Source organism: Scyliorhinus canicula, chromosome 7 (assembly GCF_902713615.1).
Source record: "Scyliorhinus canicula chromosome 7, sScyCan1.1, whole genome shotgun sequence".
Classification (NCBI taxonomy): Eukaryota; Metazoa; Chordata; class Chondrichthyes; order Carcharhiniformes; family Scyliorhinidae; genus Scyliorhinus; species Scyliorhinus canicula.
The window spans coordinates 96,297,268-96,319,979 of record NC_052152.1 but is presented as its reverse complement, the minus strand read 5'-3'; the positions used below and the strand labels follow the sequence as shown (position 1 = coordinate 96,319,979).

Sequence of the window (22,712 nt, the reverse complement as noted above, 5' to 3'; positions counted from 1 at the left end):
TTCCGCCGCCGCCACGGCCTCCACCATGGCGGAGGCGGAAGAGACCCCCTCCACCGCGCATGCGCCGGGGTGACATCAGCGGCCGCTATCGCTCCGGCGCATGCGCGGACTCACGCCGACTGGTGAAGGCCTTTCGGCCAGCCCTGACGCTGGTCGGCGTGGCGCCAAAGGCCGTTGGCGCTGGTCGGCGGAGCGGTAGCCACTCCGGCGTGGGCCTAGCCCCGAAAGGTGCGGAGAACTCCACACCCTTTGGGGAGGCCCGACGCCGGAGTGGTTCTCGCCACTCCCGTATGCCGGGACCCCCCCGCCCCACCGGGTAGGGGACAATCCCCGCCCTGATGTGCTTCTGTTAAAAGGTGTTTCTTTTGTCTTCTGGATGTTGGTTGGGAAGTTATTAAGGATTACTTAGTGTTGTAGTCTTTGGGGGTTGTATTTGAATTAATGGTTGCTAAAATGTTCACTGTATGTTTTAAAAAGATTAATTTGAGTTCATGGATTAAACATTGTTTTGCTTTAAAAAAAACTTTTCCATTTCTGCTGTACCACACCTGTAAAGTGGCCGTGTGCTCCCCATACCACAATCTATTAAAGGTTGTGGGTCAGGTGAACTCCATGATACCTTTGGGGTTAGGGTTAGTCATCCTTTAAGCTTTCCTTTCAACATCTATAAGACTTCAACAATAACTTTTAACAGAAACACATCAGGTTAAAGTCACTAATGAGGGCAGTTATTAGTTTTAAATCACCAAAGGATCGATTTACAGTTTTTAGATTACAGAGAGAGAGAGAGACTAATACTGTTTCTGGCTGTGACTGCAGCTATCCATCTCTGAAAACGAAACTAAAACACACCCTGCAGCAAACAGCCTAAAACGAAAGTAAAAATCTGACAGACAGCCTAGCTCCACCCATACTCTGACATCACTGATAAACACCCATTTCTTAAACACCCATTTCTTAAAGGTACTCTCACATGACAGTACCAAAAACACAGGTAACCAGACCTGATCGAAACCCCTGCTCGTTTGCATTTTAATGGCCCATTTACCCAGGACAATAGAACTCCAGTCAAGCAACCAGTACAGCCGCAGACTGATCGGCGCCACTCCCCTTACTCAGAAAGAACAACTGCCAAGGTCAATGACTGCTGAGGACTCGCCCAGTTACCAAGGCACCTGCCCCCTTATTGGCCAAAATCGAAGAGAGTGATCAGAGCCCTGGGTCCAATGTTAAGGACCGCCCCAAAGACCGCAAAATCCCAGAGGGATAAAAGAGGACACAGCCATGTGTTCTGTCTCTTTTGGACCAGCCTGTGTCAACCCAATTGCAGCAGGAAAAGCCAGCCAAGCTCAAGGCCAACGATCGCTACCTGACGGATGAGCCCAGCAGAGACAGAGCCACTTTCTTCGAACTAGCCAAGTGAAATCCAGATAAAGGCCTTATCCATTTGCACAGGGCCGATCACCCTGATGTTAAGGATAGGTTATTGTAGCTGATGGGTGTAGTTTAACTTATAGTAGATATTGTGTTTGCATGTCGAGGTAACTCTTGTGTATGTAAATAAACCATCTTTTGAACTAACAAACTGGTAGTGTGGCCATTTGATCGATATAAGAGAAGGCTTGTGGTTCACCGAGATAAATAAATAGAGCAACAGCTCCCAGGTGATTCCAGGTGGCTGTTCCCTCTCACGCCTGTTGTATTTGATTTTGTCTGGCAGGTATATGGATGGGGAGATTGTAGGCAGTTGTCCTGCCAGTTCTGATGTTTGAGGAGTGGCATGTGTGGGACTGGAGGTGGAGCAGGGTTATGAGGAGCAGAGGTGAGACTGATGGACACCAAAGTGGTTGGGAGGGACAGGCCTCGTGACAGCTGGGCAACTCGTGAGGTGACTGGGTGAGAGATCACCTTAGAGGTGCAAGGGTGGGTAAGGGGGTACATTGAGAGCCTACAGGTGTCAGACTTACCCTGTCCGTACAAAGAAGGTCATTCATTTTTTTTCCAGTACTTCTGTCCCTTCCATTTCTGTAGGGAGCTGGCACTCACTAAAGATGAATGTTCTCCTGGGCGGGGGGGGGGGGGGGGGGCATCTTGCTGGTGAGCCGCTTCCTGGAGTGTGGGTACACGACGTCCTGCCTTTGCTACACATCACCCAGGAGTGTGGTCAGGGCTCCCTCCATGAAATGCGGTGCTGGCATTTATGCTGCCATCCCCTCTCATGGATCTGGAATGGGTGCTGGGTTGTGTCGACGAAACGCAGATATGTTTCCATAGGGTGAGAAAATCAGCGGGAGGGCATTAAGAGCAATACATGATTCACACAGGGAAATAACTTTTCTTTTAGAGGCTCAAAGGTCCATGGAGAAATCCCGCCGACGGACACCATTTTTCTCACTGAAACTGACACTGCCATTTTTGGTTGGATTCCACCCTTGGTTTTTTTCCCCCCTTAAATATAGGAGATTGAGAGGCATTAAAAAAGTTAAAAGGATTCAACAGTCGAGATTATTGCCACTGGTTGGTCGACTGAGAACAAGGAAATGTAATCCTAAATTAGTGTCAGCTCATTCAGAAGCAAAATCAAGAGATATATCACTCCAACAAAATAAGAAATTCCTAAGCTTCTCGCCTAAAAGGCTGCGGAATCTATGATAATATGGATCTTCTGCGACGGAGATGAATTGTTGTTAGGTAAGTGTAAAAGTATCAAGGGATATGGAGCAAAGGCAAATAAATGAGGATATGCTGCAGCTCACCTTGATCCAATTAAATGGTAGGACAGGCTGGAGGGACTGGATGGCGTCTACATATTCCTTTGTTCCTTGCTCAGCAAATTTGGTCACAAGGCATATACTTTTCTTCTCATTAAACCGAATGGACAAAAAATGAGGTTGATTTTAAGCATTCAAATTCCCAACAACTGTTGTCATACAAAGCTCTGTACCAGGAATGCTAAATCTTCAAATGTATCCCAGTGTCTCGTATCAATTGAACCAAGGTTGACTGATAATTCTTACTGGTGCCACAGTGTACATTCCTTTGGTATGAATAATTTTACGTAGTGCTGACTAAAAATTCACAGAGTGGGTAACATCAAAGAGTAAGAATTATACATCCATAGTGCAATAACTCAAGAGACACAGTAGCAGCTACCATCACAGCTACATCCAGCAGCAGAAAGTCTCCCAAAGGCAAATTATAATTAAAAATGCAGCTAGTTAGGATCCAAAGCTCGAAACATGAGGATTTCGCCTTCACTGAAACTGAAGATAAATTTCCAAAACTGGCCAAATAACGTGTGTATGGTAATTACCTTCTGGATTTAGCTCACAGAGTTGAATAATATTGGATGTTGTCTGGGAACAAAGGGGTGTCCTAGAATTCAGGAAACGTAGGTAGTTCGGTATCAATGACTAACTTCATGTAATACCGAGCTTGCATAGCCATCGGTGTAATTAAGTGTTGTAGTGTATTATAGTCCTTCTTGTCATGTTTTTCTCTTTTCAGTTAATAAGATGTCTTTATTAACTAATCTCACATCATATTCCTCCCTGGTTCACATATCATAGAAGTTACAGTGCAGAAGGAGGCCATTCGGCCCATCGAGTCTGCACCGGCCCATGGAAAGAGCACCCATTTAAGCACCACACCTCCACCCTATCCCTGTAACCAAGTAACCCCACCTAACCTTTTTGGACACAAAGGGCAATTTGGCATGGCCAATCCACCTAACCTGCAAATCTTTGGACTTTGGGAGGAAACCGGAGCACCCTGAGTGAACACATGCAGACACGGAGAGAACGTGCAGACTCCGCACAGACAGTGACCCAAGCTAGGAAACGAATCTGGGATGCTGGCACTGTGAAGCAACCATGCTAACCACTGTGCCACCGTGCTGCCCTCCACTGTGCTACCGTGCTGCCCTACCTTTTCTCAGAATGCCAAATTTAAAATATGCACCACTAAAAACCGGTGCTCTAAGTTGCCCTTCTGGGTTTTGGGACACCCTCATATTTAACATCAGCCGGGAGTTATTAACAAAAATGTTTTGGAAGCCGCAGGTCAAGGAGAGAAGCTTGCAACCTAGCTGCACCTGGATGCAATGACAGCTCAAATGCAAAGACAAATGAACTGTTCTCCATAGCAGTAACCAGCTGGAACTGTTTGAGTAAGTGTAAGGCAGTCAGTAAGTATGCTGTCTTCCACGTCTGAGAACTGGGGTGAAATGCAGCCTGGACTGACAGGTTGAAAATCTCTCTCTGCCTAATGTAAGGGGTCTGCATGGTGCAACCATACTTTTGTGACTTTTGCTCCTACAGAAGAACTGCACCTCATCAAGAGTAATGATCAGGGAGTCAGCCATTTCAGTAACTTGTAACAGATCTGTAGCAGATATAGCTTTCCATGCTATTTTAATTGAAATGTTAGTCTATTTAAAGTAAAAAGCAGGCTGACCACTTTCTTACACCAACTATAATAGATATGGGTTTAAGGTGTAAACAGGTAGCAGTTCCATGAAGTCTATGAGAATGATTTATATTTTGTAGAGCTGTTCTGGCATACAGTGACAGCCAGATTTTTCACCGCTGCTTACACTTGCTGTTGTTTTTCGGCACTTAATTTATACCACTGTATTTCTAATCTCCACAGCATTTGATATTTCCAACGTTAATTTGCAGGTGATAATCAGTAATATTGGTTCCACTTATATTGGATGCAGGTAGAGCTGATAACTGAGAGAATCAAGTGTAGGTTATTAATCCAATCAATACCATCCCTTTATTCAGTTGGATCATGGCTGATCTATACCGCAACTCCATTTAACTGACAGGTGATCCAAACCCCGACACCTTTAACTAACAAAAGTATTTTTCTTGTGGTATAAGAATATGGCATAGAAAGGCTTAATATAGGACTGGGAATAATACCACACAAAGCATGCTGTAAAGGAATTTGGAGGGAAGTTTTGTATTGGACAAAGACAAATATAGATGCAAGCATGGAGACAGATTGTAGCTCAGACCGTATACTGTATATATGTACACAGTTCCAAGTAGTTAACAAATATTACTGTTAAATTATACAAGACCCAGAACCTCTTCATGAGATCTACTGAACTACAAACAACATCTTCCAACATGGTAGCAGCTATCAGAAGAACCCAGAATATCACAGAAGCCAGAGAAGAAATTTAACATCCAGAAGAATTATAAAGCCTCCAAACCACCTGAATCTGTAAACACAGATACTTGAGGAGGGTGAAGGGGTAGTAGAAGTAATACATATATGTTGAATAAACATGAACTCATTGTAAATATTTTGGATAAAGACTTGGGGAGAGATGTAGGGCTAGATTCTTCCACCCCGCCCGCTGCAGGAACACCACAGGCGAGACACGGACAATGGAGAAGTCAATTGACCTTGGGCGGGATTCTCCAGTCACCAGGCAGTTGTGGCCGAAGGATCCCACCCGTAGTATAAGGGCCTGGCATAGAAAGGATTAACATGTGAATGGGCGCAATATCACCCACAATCTGATGAATGTGCTAAGCCCAGGAGACAGAGACATGTGCAGAGGCAAGCATGAAGACAGTTCCGAGCTTAGATTGATATTGTATATAAGAATGGTTCACAAGAATGGTTCCAGGGATGAGGAGCTTCAGTTATGAGGATAAATTGGACAGGTTGGGACTGTTCTCCTTCGAGAGAAGAAGGCTAAGAGGAGATTTGATAGGGATGCCAAAATCATGAGAGGGCTGGACAGAGTAGATAGGAAGAAACTGTTCCCACTCATAAAAGGATCAAGAATGAGAGGGCACAGATCTAAAGTGATCTGAAAAATGAGCAAATATGATGTGAGGAAAAACTGAGTGTTTTTGTTCCGGAATACTCCGCCTGGAAGTGTGGTGGGGGCAGGTTCAACCTAGGCATTAGATGATTACTTGAATACAAACAATGTGCAGGGACACAGGGAAAAGGCAGGACTCTGGTCTGTAGAGCCGGTGCAGACACGATGGAGCAAATGGCCTCCTTTTGCACCGTAACAATTCTGTGAAATAAATATAGTTTCAAGTAGCTAATAAACATTTACTGTTAGACTACAGAAGACTAATAATAATATTATTGTTCCTCAGAACCTCCTCATGAGAGCTACTGAAATACACACATTTTACAACATGTCTCAGCTGTGAAAATTGCAACTGACCCAGCATCCACATTTGCATTAAATATTCCTTGCAAGCACTTGTTTGATCTTTGGGCTTCCATAGAGATTGCTTGCTCAGCCGCTAGACTTGACAATTTTACAATCTTGTCTGTAAGGCACTGGAACCAACATAGGATCTAATTCATCCTATAATAATCACTGCTTGAAAGAGATTGCCTTAACATCAGATTGCTAACTGATTTACAAAGGATTAAATAATAAATCCCAAACTAACACATTCACTAAGTAAATCCACAGCTTACAACGGACAGTACTGCTGCTTTAGTCAGACAAGCGCCCCTTGGAGTTGTGTGATTTGACTTACGACTTGAGTTCTCTGCAACATTCATCTACTCAGAAGTTGAAATCAGCTTAAGCACACCGGGAAGTTTAGCTTTCAGAGAGGCTGTATCTGATTCTCTTGGCACAGACTTGAGCGAGCTAGGCAGGATCAGCTGCAGTAATGTGCTGGCTTAAATTGAAACTTTTCGGTAAATTAAAATGTTGGGATGAGGTGTAATCTCCCAGCACAGTCCAGCTGCGCAGGACCAGATGATTCTTCATCCGGCCCTGGTTTCCAAGCTTAAACATTCACAGTCAGGAAAGTATCCTGAATTCACAGTTTGATGCCAGGAACAATAATTCAGAAAATGCACAGTCACTGTGAGGGGTAAATCAGAAAGCCATACACAGTAGATAATGACAACAACATATCAGGCCGTTTTATGCAGCTGTTTCAATTTATGATTTTTTTTGTTAAAGAAAGAGGTGACAGAACTTGCATTTATAAAGCACATTTTCATAGAATTTACAGTGCAGAAGGAGGCCATTTGGCCCATCGAGTCTGCACCGGCACTTGGAAAGAGCACCCCACCCAAGGCCACACCTCCACCCTATCCCCATAACCCAGTAACCCCACCCAACACTGAGGGCAATTTAGCATGGCCAATCCACCTAACCTGCACATCTTTGGACTGTGGGAGGAAACCGGAGCACCCGGAGGAAACCCACGCACACACAGGGAGGATGTGCAGACTCCGCACAGACAGTGACCCAAGCCGGAATCGAACCTGGGACCCTGGAGCTGTGAAGCAATTGTGCTAACCACTATGCTACCGTGCTGCCCCTGGAATCCAAGATATATATCAAAGGACTTTGCAGACAACAAAGTAATTTTTGAAGTGCAGGCTATGCCGCAATGTAAGAAATATAGTAGGCAATTTATCCACAAAGAACAAAGATAAACACTAGATAATGTTTTGTTTAATGATAATTGGTTACAGTTTAATTCCAGGCTCAGTGCTTTTCAGGTGTTATAGGGCCACGCTCAAGGCAAAAGAAGAAAGAACAACGAACAGTACAGCACAAGAACATGCCCTTCGGCCCTCCAAGCCTGCACCAATCACGTGTCCTATCTAGACCTGTTATCCTTCTCTATCCGTCAATTCATGTGTCTATCCAGTCTTAAAGTATCTGCCTCAACCACATCACATGGCAGTGCATTCCAGGCCACCCCCATCCCTCTGGTAATAAACTTCCCCTGCACACCTCCACTAAACCTATCCCCCCTCACTTTGAACTTTTGAATTTTGAATCAGCTGTGAAGAGGATGCAGAGATGCTTCAGTGGGATATGGACAGGCTGAGTGAGTGGGCATATGCATGGCAGATGCAGTATAATGTGGATAAATGTGAGGTTATGCGCTTCAGTAGCAAAAATAGGAAGGCAGGTTATTTTTTGAATGGGTGTAAATTGAGAGAGGTGGATACTAAGCGAGATCTTGGTGTCCTCGTGCATCAGTCACAGAAAGTAAGCGCACGTAGAGCAGGCAGTAAAGAAGGCAATGGTATGTTGGCCTTCATACCAACAGGATTTGTGTATTGGAATAGGGATGTTTTACTGCAATTGTGTAGGGCATTGGTGAGGCCACACCTGGAATATTGTGTGCAGTTTTGGTGTCCTTATCTGAGGAAGGATGTGCTTGCTATGGAGGGAGTGCAGCAAAGTGTACCAGGTTGATTCCTGGGATGGCGGGACTGTCATATGAGGAGAGACTAAATCAGTTAGGATTATATTAATTTGAGTTTAGAACAGTGAGCGGTGATCTCATAGAAACTTACAAAATTCTAACAGGATTAGACAGGATAGATTCAGAAAGAATATTATCGATGATTGAGAAAGTCCAGAACTAGGGGGTCATAGTTTGAGGATAAGGGGTAAACCTTTTAGGACTGAGGTGAGGAGAAATTTCTTTACCCAGAGAGTGATCAATCTGTGGAATTCACTACCACAGAAAGTAGTTGAGGCCAAAACGTTGATAATTTCAGGAAGGAATTAGATATAGCTCTTGGGGTTAAAGGGATCGAGGGATATGGGGGGAAAGGCGGGATCAGAGTATTGAACTTGATGATCAGCTATGATCATAATGAATGGCGGAGCAGGCTCGAAGGGCTGAATGGCCTCCTCCTGCTTCTATTCTCTATGTTTCTATTCAGTTGTGCAGGAGTTGCCTTGACGATGATCCCAATTTCTCTAGTCTCTCCTCACACCTGAGTTGTGTCATCCCTGGTATCATGCTGCTAAACCTCCTCTCCACTCTCTCCACCATCCTGACATTCATGATATCGGAATTATACACAATAATCCTGCTGAAGCCTAACCAGACACTTAATGTGATAGCTTTGCTTTTGCATTCAATGTCACATTCACATGACCAAGTATGCCATATTCTTTTTAATCGCCTTATCAACTTTCCTTGTCACCTGTAGATTTGCATCCCCTGGCCCTTCAGCTCTCACACACCTTTCAAATGTGTACCATTTAATAGCAAGGAGGTTTTGAGGGGATGTGAGGAAATACGTTTTCACCCAGAGGGTGGTGGGAGTTTGGAACTCACTGACTGAAATAACATTTAAGATGTATTTAGATGTGGACTTGCGATGTCAAGGCATACAAAGCTATGGGCCAATTGTTGGAAAATGGGATTAGCATGCTTAAGTGGTTATTTTTTATGGACGCAGATGCAATGGGCTGAAGGGCCTTTTCTGTTCTGTAGAGCTTTATGACTCTATGACGCTGTGATGTTAACTCTATATAGAACACTGAGGTTCAGCCTCAACTTGGAGTATTGTGCCCAGTTCTGGACGTCACACTTCAGGAAGGGCATTAGGAAGCTTCAAAAACGATTCACAAGAAGGGTCCCAGGGATAAGGCACATGGATAGGTTGGAGAAATTGGGACTATCTTCCTTGGAGAGGAGAAGGTTGAGAGGAAATTTGATAGCACAGTGGCGTGCACTGTTACTACACAACGCCAAAGTCCCAGGTTCGATTCCCGGCTTGGGTCACTGTCTGTGCGGTATCTGCATGTTCTCTGTGTTTGCGTGAGTGTTTTGTGGGGTTTCTCCCTCAAGTCCCGAAAGATGTGCTGTTAGGTCAATTGGACATACTGAATTCTCCCTCAGTGTACCCGAGCAGGTGCCGGAGTGTGGCGACTAGCGGCTTTTCACAGTAACTTCATTGCAGTGTTAATGTAAGCCTACTTGTGACAATAAAGATTATTATTATTAAAAAATCATGACGGGCAGGATTCTCCCGTACCCGGCAGGGCGGGGGTCCCGGCGGGACGGAGTGGCGTGAACCAACGGACCAACGGCCGATGCGGAGTAATAGAGTGCCTCCACGGCACAGGCCCACCCGCGGATCGGTGGGCCCCGACCGTGGGCCAGGCCACCATGGGGGCACTTCCCAGGGCAAGATCCCCCCACGACCCCCGAGGAACCCCGGAGCCCGCCCGCGCCGCCAGGTCCCGCCGGTTAGGGACCTACTCTGATTTACGCCGGCGAGACCGGCTACAGGCGGGCGGGACTACGCCCCATCGCGGGCCGGAGAATTTGGGCAGCCCCGGGGCCAATAGAGTCGCGCCGGACCCCGCCATTCTCCGATGTGGGCGGCGCGACTCATGCCGGGTCACATTTTGGGGGGTCGGAGACTTCGGAGGATGACAAGGGCGGGATTCATGCCGGCCCCCGATGATTCTCCGACCCGGCAGCGGGTCAGAGAATCCCGCCCAAGGAGTCTGGACACAATAGATAGGGAAAAGCTATCCTCAAAGTGGAAGGATGAGAAACAAGAGGGCTCTGATCTAAGGTAATTGGCAAAAGAAGCAATATTGACACTAGAGAAAACCTATTCCACGTATCGTGTGGTTAGGATCTGGAATGCACTGTCTGAGAGTGTAGTGGAGGCAGATTCGATCGAAACATTATCTAAAAATGAAGTATGTACAAAATTACAGGGAGAAGACAGGGGAGTGAGTCATAGAATCCCTGCAGTGCAGAAGGAGGCCATCCGGCCCATCATGTCGATATCGACCCTTCCAAAGAACACTGTACCCAGGTCCACTCACCACCTGCCGTGCCCTATCCCCGTAACCTAACCTACACATCCCTGGACACTAAGAATGGCCAATCCACCTAAACTACACTTCTTTGGACTGTGGAAAAAAAACGGAACACCTGGAGGAAACCCATGCAAAACGGGGAAGCCATGTAGTCTCCACACAGACAGTCAAAGAACATAGAACATACAGTGCAGAGGGAGGCCATTCAGCCCATCATGTCTACACCGACCCACTTAAGTCCTCACTTCCACCTATCCCCCTAACCTGATAACCCTTCCTAACCTTCTTTTGGACACTAAGGGCAATTTATCATGGCCATTCCACCTGACCTGCACGTCTTTGGACTGTGGGAGGAAACCGGAGCACCTGGAGGAAACCCACACAGCCATGGGGAGAACGTGCAGACTCCACACAGACAGTGAACCAGCAGGGAATTGTACCTGGGACCCTGGCGCTGTGAAGCCACAGTGCTAACCACTGTGCTACCGTGCTGCCCCAAAGGCCAGAATCAAACCAATATCCCTGGCACTGTGATGCAGCAGTGGCACTACATACATTGCTCAGCTGGTGTGCTGGCACAGGCATGACAGGATGAATGGCCTTCTTCCGTGGTCTAACCATTTTATGATTCAGGATATATTGCTTCCCCCATGTTGTACCTGCCAAAGTGAATTACTTCACATTAAATTATATCTGCCATTTCTGTGTCCTTTTTAATGAAATAAATTCCTTTCCAGGCCATAGAACCCGAACACAGTTGAGGCATAAATAATAAAAACAAAACATGCCCCATTTTTGTACATAAATATTTTAGAGCTATATCCTTCACTCTTTTGAACAAAGTTAAAGTTTATTCCTTGCCTGTAGGTGACACAGTTAGAAATATCAATATATATTTTCCAGCTTTATCTTCAACCTGCAAATATTGACGACTGAAATATCTCTTTAACTCCTGGAATATTGTAATTGAAATTGCATCTCTCATTGATCAATTGTTGATCAATTAAATTACTTCCATTAAGAATAGTGCTTTTAAATTAAATCTCCAAATGATATCTACAATATGAAGAATGTTTGCAATTTTCCAAAGCCCAGAATGATGCACGATCAATTGCGCAAAGACTCAGATTGGTACAACTGTGGCTTTATTGCAGTCAGATATGTGGCCTCCTACTGCAGCTGGTGAAATGGCTGATCAGAAGAGGACATGCATATTTATACTCCTCCTATTGGGCAGAGCTAAAATAATTGAAATACATGTTTTCAGAGTAGCAAATTAGTTTTGAAGCCGCAGCCATCCTCTCAAATGCCACTCAAGAGTTAAAAATCAGGGCTGGTGTCTCTTTAAGAGAGGAATACTAAAAGAAGAAAGACTTGCATTGATTTATCACCTTTCATAAACGTAGGATAGGCAAAGTCTCAGTTCAACATGCTGGGCGAGAGATGACATTACCAAAAACACTCCCTCAGTCCTGCAGCTTTGTATTTTGTTCTCAACCTTCTGACTTAGCACTGAGAGATGTAAACTGATACATGGTTGGCATCTCCAAAGATGCAAGCTGAATGCCCAGAGCTGTCTTGGAATTGAACGACGTATAGTGGTATACAGATCCCAAGGCCAAAGTTGTGACAATAATGGCCCTTTAAACCCACTTGCAGTCATGATGATCAGTTTGCAAAATCAACCCGGCCAGATTTTACTTTGTGACTTTTCCCCTCCACGGGCTGTTTGACTCACCCAGTTAAAATTGCACTGTGTTCTAAATAACACCTTTAGGGACTGATTTCAATTTGTTAATCAGGCATTGCTTGTTTCTGGTGGATGTGTTTCCAGTAATCTCCAGATTTATAGTAGTAACTTCACAGCAGGAACGGCAGAGTCAGTCCATTTTCACAATTTAAACTGCTCGGCCTGCCTGCTCTTGCCAGAAGAGTTAGGTTAAAATCAAGGTTGCACTCGAATTCTCAGTAAGCATAGTAGTTTGTGGTAATGTGGAGGTGAAAGCTTACTGCTTATCAATTCCTGATCATCAGAGAAGTTTTTAAACTTTACATGGAGACAATCGAATAAATTATGGGTGGGGTTTAACACTGGTGGGTCTGAAGGCATATTAAATCCAGCAGGCTTTGTGCTTGCCACCTGCCAGCTCGATGCTGCCCCCATCAATGCTACAAGCTGCAGGGCTGGGTTTGGGTATCCTGCCCATCCATGGACAGGGCCGGCTCAAGGCACCGGCAACTCGGGCAGTCGCCCGGGGCGCCATGTGTTAGGGGGCACCAGAGACTCGGGTCCCGCGTATGCGCAGTTGGGCCGGTGCCAACCAGCGCATGCGCGGTGGCCGCCCTCCCCCAGGGCGGCCCCCCTCGGTCCTCCGCCCCCTCGGTCCGCTCCCCCCTTGGTCCGCCCCCCCCCCCCGCCCATCCCTCGGTCCGCCCCCCCCGCGGTCCGCCCCCCCCCCTCGGTCCGCCCACCCCCGCCCCCCCCTCGGTCTGCCCCCCCCCCGCCCCCACCTCGGCAAAATATCCCTCCCACGCCCCGCCCCCCCCTACGTCCGCCCCCCCGCCCCCCCCCCTCGGTCCTGCCTGCCCCCCACACACCCTCTCGGTCCGCCCCCCCCCGGTCGACCCCCCCCCCCCCCCGGTCTGCCCCCCCCGCCCGCCCCCCCCTTCGGTCAGCCCCCCCGCCCCCCCCCGGTCCGCCCCCCCCCCCCCCCGCCCCCCTCGGTCCGTCCCCCCCGCCCCCCCCGCGGCCCCACCCCCTCGGCCCCGCCCCCCAGGCGCCGAAGTTCAGCTTGCCCGGGACGCCAGCAACCCTAGGGCCGGCGCTGTCCATGGGTCAACTGAAGCCGTTTAATTAATAATCTTTAATAATCTTTATTGTCACAACTAGGCTTACATAAACACTGCAATGAAGTTACTGTGAAAAGCCCCTAGTCGCCACACTCCGGCGCCTGTTCGGGTACGCAGAAGGAGAATTCAGAATGTCCAAATTACCTAACAGCGCGTCTTTTGGGACTTGTGGGAGGAAACCGGAGTACCCGGAGGACCACTAGAGGCACGGGAACTTCAGCACCCATTAAGTCCAGCCCTATGGGACATGATAAACAACAACAATTTATATTTATTTAACATAGCAAGGTGCTTCAAAGTAGCCTAACGGAAAAAGTATGCCAAGCCACGTAAGGAAATGTAAGGTTAAAGAGGTTGGGCTGAATTCTCCGACCCCCCGCCGGTCGGCGGGCTCCCCGCAGCAATTCTCCGGACCGCGATGGGCCAAAGTCCCGCCGTTGACAGGCCTCTCCCGCCGGCGTGGATTAAACCAACTACTTGACCGGCGGGATTGGTGGCGCGAGCGGGCTCTGGGGTCTGGGGGGGGGGGGCACGGGGGGATCTGACCCCGGGGGTGACCCCACGGTGGCCTGGCCCGCGATCAGTGCCCACCGATCAGCGGCGGGCCTGTGCCGTGGGGGCACTCTTTTTCTTCCGCCTTCGCCATAGTCTTCACCATGGCGGAGGCGGAAGAGGCCCACTCCCTGCGCATGCGCCAGTATGACGTCAGCAGGCGCTGACGCTTCGGCGCATGCGCGGACTTACGCCGGCCGCGAAGTCCTTTCGGCCCCGACTGGCATGGCGCCAAAAGCCATTCACGCCAGCCGGCGGAGTGGGAACCACTCCGGCGCAGGCCTAGCCCCTCAATGTGAGGGCTTGGCCCCTAAAGGTGCAGAATGTGGGGCGGCCCGACGCCGGAGTGGTAATCACAGTTGAGTAACCAGAACTCATGGTGGAATTACCAAACTGGGAATGCACAAGAGACCAGAATTAGCGGAGTGCATAAATCCAGGACGTTTGTGGGGCTGGATGAGGTTACAGAGGTAGGAAGGGTAAGGCCATGGTGGCATTTCAAACCAAGGTTGAGAATATTAAACTTGAAGCATTGCTCAATGGGGAACTAATAAGCACAGGAGTGATGGATGAACAGGACTTGGTGCAGAGTTTTTGGATGACTGCAAGTTTATGAAAGGTAGGTAATGGGAGACCAGAGGCGGGATTCTCTCCTACTCAGCGGGGCAGGGGTTCCCGGTGTAGCGGAGTGGCGCCAACCACTCTGGCGTCGGGCCTCCCCAAAGGTGCGGAATTCTCCGCACCTTTAGGGGCCAAGCCCTCACATTGAGTGGCTAGGCCCGTGCCGGAGTGGTTGGCACCATGCCGACTGAAGCCAAAACCGGTGCCAACGGCCTTTGACGCCCGCCGCCCGGCGCCGGGGCTGGCCGAAACGCCTTCGCCGGTTCGCGCTGGGGGATTCTCTTCCGCCTCCGCCATGGTGGAGGCCGTGGCGGCGGCGGAAGAAAAAGAGTGCCCCCATTGCACTGGCCCGCCCGCCGATCGGTGGGCCCCGATCGCGGGCCTGGCCAACGTGGGGGCACCCCCCGGGGTCCGATCGCCCCGCACCCCCCACAGGACCCCGGGGGCCGCTCGCACCGCCGATCCCGCCACCACCAGAGGTGGTTCAAACCACGTCGGCGGGAGGGGCCTCTCAGCGGCGGGACTTCGGCCCATCGCGGGCCGGAGAATTGCTGCAGGGGGCTCCGCGTGCCCCCCGCGCCGATCGGCGGGGCGTGATTCCCGCCCCCGCCAATTCCCGGGTGGCGGAGAATTCCGGCCAAGGCGGGGGTGGGATCTTCGCCGGTCCCGGGCGATTCTCCGACCCTGCGGGGGCTCGGAGAATTTCGCCCCAGGTAAGAGTGTGGTGGACTTCCGGTAGCAGCCATGGAGTGAGTGGTTGCACACAACGTGGCTCCAGATTGAAAGTGTTGCGTTTGGCCCTTTTCACCATGCTTGGGTAGATTTGACAGAAAAGTGGAGCGGAGAGTATAGGGGAAGAAGTTCTCCCCTGGATTGGCATGTTTACTGGCTATCAGACCCGGCAGAAGACAGTACAGGACCTGACTACTAAGGAGTTGGAGGAGACTTGTGGTGCAGTAATTGTGAAAATGGAGGAAGGGTCATCATTGGCGGGAAAACATCAAATGGAGCAACTGATAAACTTCAGCAAGGAAGAATTTCGGCAGCAGAGGCAGGAGATGCAGAGTGACTGGTCGAATGCGATTGAGGGGGCAGTGGCACATCATTGCGGGTCGCAGGATCAGGTGGAAAAATGCCTCAAACAGGGGGCGATGATCCAGGAGGTGGAAAAGGCAGTGTTCAACCAGAGTGACTGTACTGTGTCTTTGGAGGCAGAAGTGGCGATCCTGAGAGATCCGTGCAAGTCACTGTGGTCAAAGTTGGAGGAGCAGAAGAATAGGTCCAGATGAGAGAACCTGCGGATTGTGGGTCTGCCAGAAGGGGTGGAGGGAACGAGCATCACAAATTATGTTTTGAGGGTGTTCGCCAGGTTGGTGGCGGAGAAGGTGTTGGACAAGGCATCAGAGGTGGACCGGGCCCATAGGTTCTTGAGGCAGAAGTCAAGAGCAGGGCAGCCACAGCGTGTGCTGATTATGCTGTTGGGCAAGGAGAAGATCCTGATGGGGGCATGGGCAATAGGAGTGTGTGAATGGGAGGGAAATCGAATTTGGATCTACCAGGACATTGAAGTGGTGCTGGCTAAAAGGCGAGCGAAATTCAACAAGGCCAAAGCGGTGTTGTACAGACAACAGATTAGATTTGGAGTGTTGTATCCGGCCAGACTCTGGATAACTTATGCTGGCTGAGAATATTACTTTGGAATACCGGAGAAGGCAATCAACTTTATCTTTATCTTTAAGCTGAGGGAGAGATGAAGCTTGGTATGGGATGGAGGAATTAAATCTGCAAAAGTTGGGATTTGCTGTTGTTCTGGGGGGAGATTCTAAAAAGTTGTAAGTTTGTAAAGAGGGGGTGATTACTTTTGTGCTTTTTATGTTTTTTCATGTAAGGAGTGTGATCTCTGGGGCTCTTTGTGTTGTATTGATTGTTTTGAAGTTTTCTAGGGTGGCGGGGGCCTGTTGTGCAGATTAGTTTGTCGTGGGAGGGGTGGGAGAGTCTATAAGGGGTCCTTCGACCATGCTAGCAAGTAATGCTAGTGAATGAAAGCTAAAGAAAAATCATACAAAATGTCGAGGATTAGTGGGAAGCCAGAAGATTGGGAAGCCTTTAAAAGCGAGCAGAGGACAACTGAGATAGCAATAAGGGGGGAAAAGGTGAAGTATGAGTGCAAGCTAGCTAGTGATATAAAGGAAGATAGGAAGAGATATGAAAGGTAAGAGAGAGGCAAAAATAGACATTGGACCACTGGAAAATGTGGCTGGAGAAATAATAATAGGAAAGAAAGAAATGGCAGATGAACTGAATAGTTACTTTGCATCAGTCTTCAAGGTGGAAGACACCAGTGGGATGCCAGAGCTCCAGGAGAACCAAGAGGTGAGTGCAGCGACTATAACTAAGGAGAAGGTTCCGGGGAAACTGAAAGGTCTAATGTCACCTGGACCGGATGGACTACACCCCAGGGTCCTAAAAGAGATAGCTGAGGAAATTGTGGAGGCATTGGTGATGATCTTTCAGGAATCACTGGAGGCAGGAAGAGTCCCAGAGGACTGAAAAGTGGCTAGTGTAACACCACTGTTTAAGGAGGGAGGGAGCCAGCAGACGGGAAGTTATAGGCCGGTTAGCCTGACTTCGGCCATTGATATGGTTTTAGAGTCTGTTATTAAAGATGAGATCGCAAAGTACTTGAAAGCGCATGATAAAATAGGACTGAGTCTGCACGGCTTTGTCAAAGGACGGTTGTGCCTGACAAATCTGTTAGAGTTCTTTGAGGAGGTAACAAGGAAGTTAGACAAAGGAGAACCAGTGGACGTGATTTATTTAGATTTCCAGACGGCCTTTGACAAGGTCCCTCATAGGAGACTCTTAAATAAGTTAAGAGCCCATGGTGTTAAGGGTAAGATCCTGCCATGGATAGAGGATAGGCTGACTGGCAGAAGGCAGAGTGGGGATAAAGGGGTCTTTTTCAGGATGGCAGCTGGTGACTAGTGGTGTGCCTCAGGGGTCTGTTCTGGGACCACAACTTTTCACAATATACATTAATGATCTGGAAGAAGATCCTGAAGGCACTGTTGCTAAGTTTGCAGATGATACAAAGATCTGTAGAGGGACAGGTAGTATTGAGGAAGCAAGGGGGCTGCAGAAGAATTTGGACAGGCTAGGAGAGTGGGCAAATAAGTGACAAATGAAATACAATGTGGAAAATGTGAGGTTATGCACTTTGGAAGGAGGAATTTAGGCACAGACTATTTTCTAAATGGGGAAATGCTTTGCAAATCAGAAGCACAAGGGGTTTGGGAGTCCTTGTTCACGATTCTCTTAAGGTTAACGTGCAGACTAGAATACAAGACCAGGGAGGTACTTCTGAGGTTGTATAAGGCTCTGGTTAGACCCCATTTGGAGTATTGTGAGCAGTTTCAGGCCCCATGTCTCAAGAAGGATGTATTAGCCTTGGAAAGGGTCCAGAGGAGGTGCACAAGAATGATCCCTGGAATGAAAAACTTGTCGTATGAGGAACGGCTGAGGACTCTGGGTCTGTACTTGTTGGAGTTTAGAAGGATGAGGGGGGACCTTATTGAAACTTACAGGATAGTGCGAAGCCTGGATAGAGTGGACGTGGAGAGGATGTTTTCACTTGTAGGAGAAACTAGAACCAGAGGACACCATCTCAGTCTAAAGGGACAATCCTTTAAAGCAGAGATGAGGAGGAATTTCTTCAGCCAGAGGGTGGTGAATCTGTGGAACTCTTTGCTGCAGAAGGCTGTGGAGACCAAATCACTGAGTGTCTTTAAGACAGAACTAGAAAGGTTCTTGATCAATAAGGGGATCAGGGGTTATCGGAGAAGGCATGAGAATGGGGATGACAAAATATCAGCCATGATTGAATGGCAGAGCAGACTCGATGTGGCCTAATTCTGGTCTTATGGTGTGGGAGGAGGCCGCGATGGTTGGCCAGTTTGGGGTGGGGGGTGGAATGCGATGTGGCAGGTATGGAGGATGAACGTGGTCATGGGCGGGGTGGGGAGGCATTCTTGGATGGGCTCGGTTTAGAGTGGGATTGGGCGAGGCGGCGCTGAAGGGGAATGATGGCAGACTATGGGGGGGGGGGGGGGGGGGGCTGGTGGAGGCGTAAACCTCTGGTACGAATTGTGACATGGAATGACCGTGGGTTAAATGGAACGGTCAAGAGGCCTATGTCATGGCCTTCGCCTCTCTGATGACCCAGCGAAGAATCCTTTTGAACTGGATGTCAGATACACCAGGGACTTGCATGACTTTCTCCAGCTGGAGATTTAGTTCAATCTAACGGGGTCAGCAGAGGGCGTTGAGGTGTGGTGGAGGCTGTTCTTGACTTTATTTGTGGAACTACTCATTGCGGGCGGGTGGGGGGGGGGGGTGCAGGGAGGGTGGAGTGGAGGGGTAGGGATTAAAAGGGGAATTATTGTTCAAACAGTTAATTCTGTCTCATTTTAGTTGATATTGTGAATGTTTGGATTAAAATATCTTTTGAAAAAAGGTAAGGGTGTATTGGAATTGGCAGATCTAGAAGATCTGAAACATCTGGATGGAGCTTTCAGCAGCAAATGAAATGCAGGGAAAGGTGATAAGCAGAGGTTGAATAAAGTGTTCTTAGTGATGTCCTGAATGTGTGGTTGGAAGCTCATCTAAGGTTCAGATATGATACTGAGATTGCAAACAGTCTGATTGAACCTCTGAATGTTGCCAGGGAGAGGGATTTGTCCAGGAATAGAGTTTGTGGGACAATCAGAGATGATGGTCTGTATCATTCTAGAGCGCTTCCTAGTGGATAGTTGCAGAATGGCAATGACAAAAATGCAGGATCAAAAGATTTGTTCACTAGCTTAATTGGATGGGAACTAAAGAGTGAGAGGTCAATTAGAATAAGCATAGAGGTCTCCCTGTGTTGTGTTTCTTGACAGTGGAAGGCAGCCCACCATTGCCTGGCGGCAGAATCTTCTGGTCACACCGCTGTCAATAGGATTTCCCATTGGCTCCACCATCAGCATGAAGAGCCGAAATTTCTCTAACTCTGCCCATTTCACTGCCTCGGGTAGATAGTAAATGTCCTAAAGGAAAATGAGGTAGAGCAGGACATTCTTCCTGTAACCAGACACATTCTCTCCTCAACTAACGTCATCATTGGCATTATCCATTTGTGGGACCGCTGCTACAAATTAGCTCTCGCATTTTTCCAACATACTAGTTGTCACCACGCCACTGCATTTGGGTTGCTTCATTGGACGTGACGCACTTTGGAATGTTTCTAAGACGCATGATGAGGTGCTACATAAATAGGAACTTTTCCTTATTCCACGCGTTCCTAACAAATGACGCCCCTTGTAAACATTACCATATTTCAAACTATAAAAATGATATTTCACAGATTTACAACCTTTTCTCTTGAACACAGCTGCCTCGGAGATTTCAATAAATGGTGATTAACATGCAAAGCACTCAAAACGTTTATTAACTGCGTTTCCCCGACTTTACAGCTATCTCCAATGTAATTTAAAAATAGTAATCTTCAAATTTCCTTTGCAGAAAATGCTGAAATCACCACTTCCTCAACTCATTGGCCTGCGACCCACTGAGCCCTCTATTGGGCATTGCTCCAAAGGTTCTTGATGGGCCATGTGACTTCACACACAGCAGGATTTCTTATACAAATATGCTCATGAAAGGTATTTTATGAGGGAGCATGGACTGCATTCCTGAAGGAATCCATTGCTCCTGTGAGATGATAATCTTGGCCATTTGTTCCACCCTTTAGAATTCACCATGGCATCGCACAGCAAGAATGGGGGTAATTGCTGCAATCTGAAATGTTACAGATTATACAGTTCCAGTGTTATATACTTGACTCAGAAGAGAATGTTTGGATTCTGTTTTATTGCTCTCCATGAAAAAATTTCACTTTAATGTCTGTGTGTCAGCACCATTTGTTTTAACTGCAGTCTTCTTAATCCATTTCAAACCATACATCCACATATAATCTGTTTAACTGAGCCCAAAGACTGCACCGTCGCAATGAGAAACCATTTAAAGTTCAACATTAAACGCTTTTGAAGTTTGAAATTTGGACAGTTGTGTCTGAGTGATAGAAAAACTGGGGAAGCTCAGGTCGAATCTTCATATTGTTTTCTTGGATCAAGAGAAGGAATGACCAACTGGAACTTGGCCAATTTATTTATGGTCGCATCCCAAATGTGATTTTTGAAGAAATGTAAGGGTTCTGAGTGTATTGGATGACTTTACGAACACATCAATGAGCTGTGTGAAGTTTCTTTTTTGGCCATTTTAGCATTGGTATTAGCCCAGATGAAACTTGGAATAACAAACAAGAGGGGCAGGATTCTCCATCTAGCGATGCCGGAATCGCAAAATGCCATACTCGGGTGTCTTGACAGCGGCGTGAATGCTTCCTATGAAGTGAGCATGCAAATTGTATCGTAAAGGCCATTGGTATATAATTAGCGGATCCGACCCGGCATTCTCAAGGTCTCCCGCGATGCTCCGCCTCCGCCAGGTGGAATTACCGATGGAGAGGTTCCCCTGTGGTATTTAAAATCAGGAAACATGCACTGTGGCTGCTAAGAGGGAGAGAGGATGTAAGACATGTTCCCAAAGGCACAACCGTGGGCTGTCAGCCCTGCCGCTGACTGGGGGGGGTATCTGCCAGTGCCGGGGGGTGGGGGGAGCGGGTAGCAGGGAGCAACAAGAGGATGTGCCATGGGCTCAGGGTGTACTACCAGGACCAGGATATCTGGGCCCGGTTGACATCCACGGATGGCAGCCTCCTTCCCACCTGGGGAACAGGATGTCCCGTCTCCCTCTATGGCATCCAACAGTGTCTCCAGCTCTGCATCGACGAACCTTTAGGGTGCCATTTTCTTGGCTCGAATGAGAGTGTGTGGGGAGTGTAGTGTTCAATGCAGCTGCTGCTTGTCAACGTCCCGAGTGCCAATCCCAGCCCTGGCGAGTGGCACACCAGTGTTCGTTGGAATTGCACTAGTTACACGTTGCGCCGGTGCTAGCCCATTAGATGTCCTGAATCGCTCAGGGACAGGCGTCACTTTCGGTACAATAGAACTCTCGCGATTCAGTCTCGGTGTAAGTTATTTCAACCCAGAGAGATGGTACATCTCCACCCTCAGGGGGACATTCACTTTTAGATATGAGACAAGTGAGGTTGAACCCTCACCAGCTAGACAGCAAGTGCCAGGAAATCCTCATGAGTGGCATGCTGTGCACTATATAATGTATGAGGGCATTCTCACCATCCTTCCGACTTCCGAATAGAAATGCACCTTTCTTCATGAATACACCGTATTCTACCAGTTGCAAGCAAGGAGCTTTTCCATCAGACTTCTCCCCCTTTACTGTTTTATTTATTCCTTCAAAGGATGTGGAGATCCATGGCAAGGTTAGCACCTATTGCCCATCCAAAATTTCCTTTGTAAGGGTGTTAGTGAGTTTCTTAAACTATTGCAGTCCTTGTGGTGTAAGGTACACACACCATGCTGCTAGGGGGGAATTTCAACTAGTTGAGATAGTGACAGTAAAGGAATGATAATATATTTCAAAATCAGGATGGTGTATGACTTGAAGGGCAACTTGCAAGTGGTGGTATTCCCTTGTATCTGCTGTCCTTGTTCTTCTAAGTGGCAAATGTTGCAAGTTTGGAACAAGCCTAGATGAGTTATTGCAGTTCACCTTGTAGATGATACACACTGTTATCACTGTGTGCCAGTTGTGGAGAGAGTGAATGTTTAAGGTGGTGGATGGGGTTCCAATCAAGGGGGCTGCTTTACTTGTGTTGAGCTTCTTCAGTGTTATGGGAGCTTCACTCACCCAATTGGCATTTCTGGTTGAAGATAGTTGCAAATGCCTTCAGCGGGATTCTCTGTCAGCAGGATCCTCCGCCCCACTAGCAGCGCACCCAAGCATGCGCGTTTCAAGATGGCATGGGGCGGCCACAATGGGAAGCCCCATTGGCCGGCTGCGGGAACGGAGAATCCGCTGCTGGAGGGGTGCCCCCCGTCAGAAAAAGAGGCTGGCGGGATGG

General features: G+C 48.0%; 1 protein-coding gene across 1 annotated transcript in view; it reads right to left on the bottom strand.

The window, feature by feature from the left end:
* Window positions 1-22,712, bottom strand: part of LOC119969210 (gastrin-releasing peptide receptor-like) — a 71,295-nt gene that overhangs the window by 21,689 nt on the left and 26,894 nt on the right. The window lies entirely within an intron of this gene.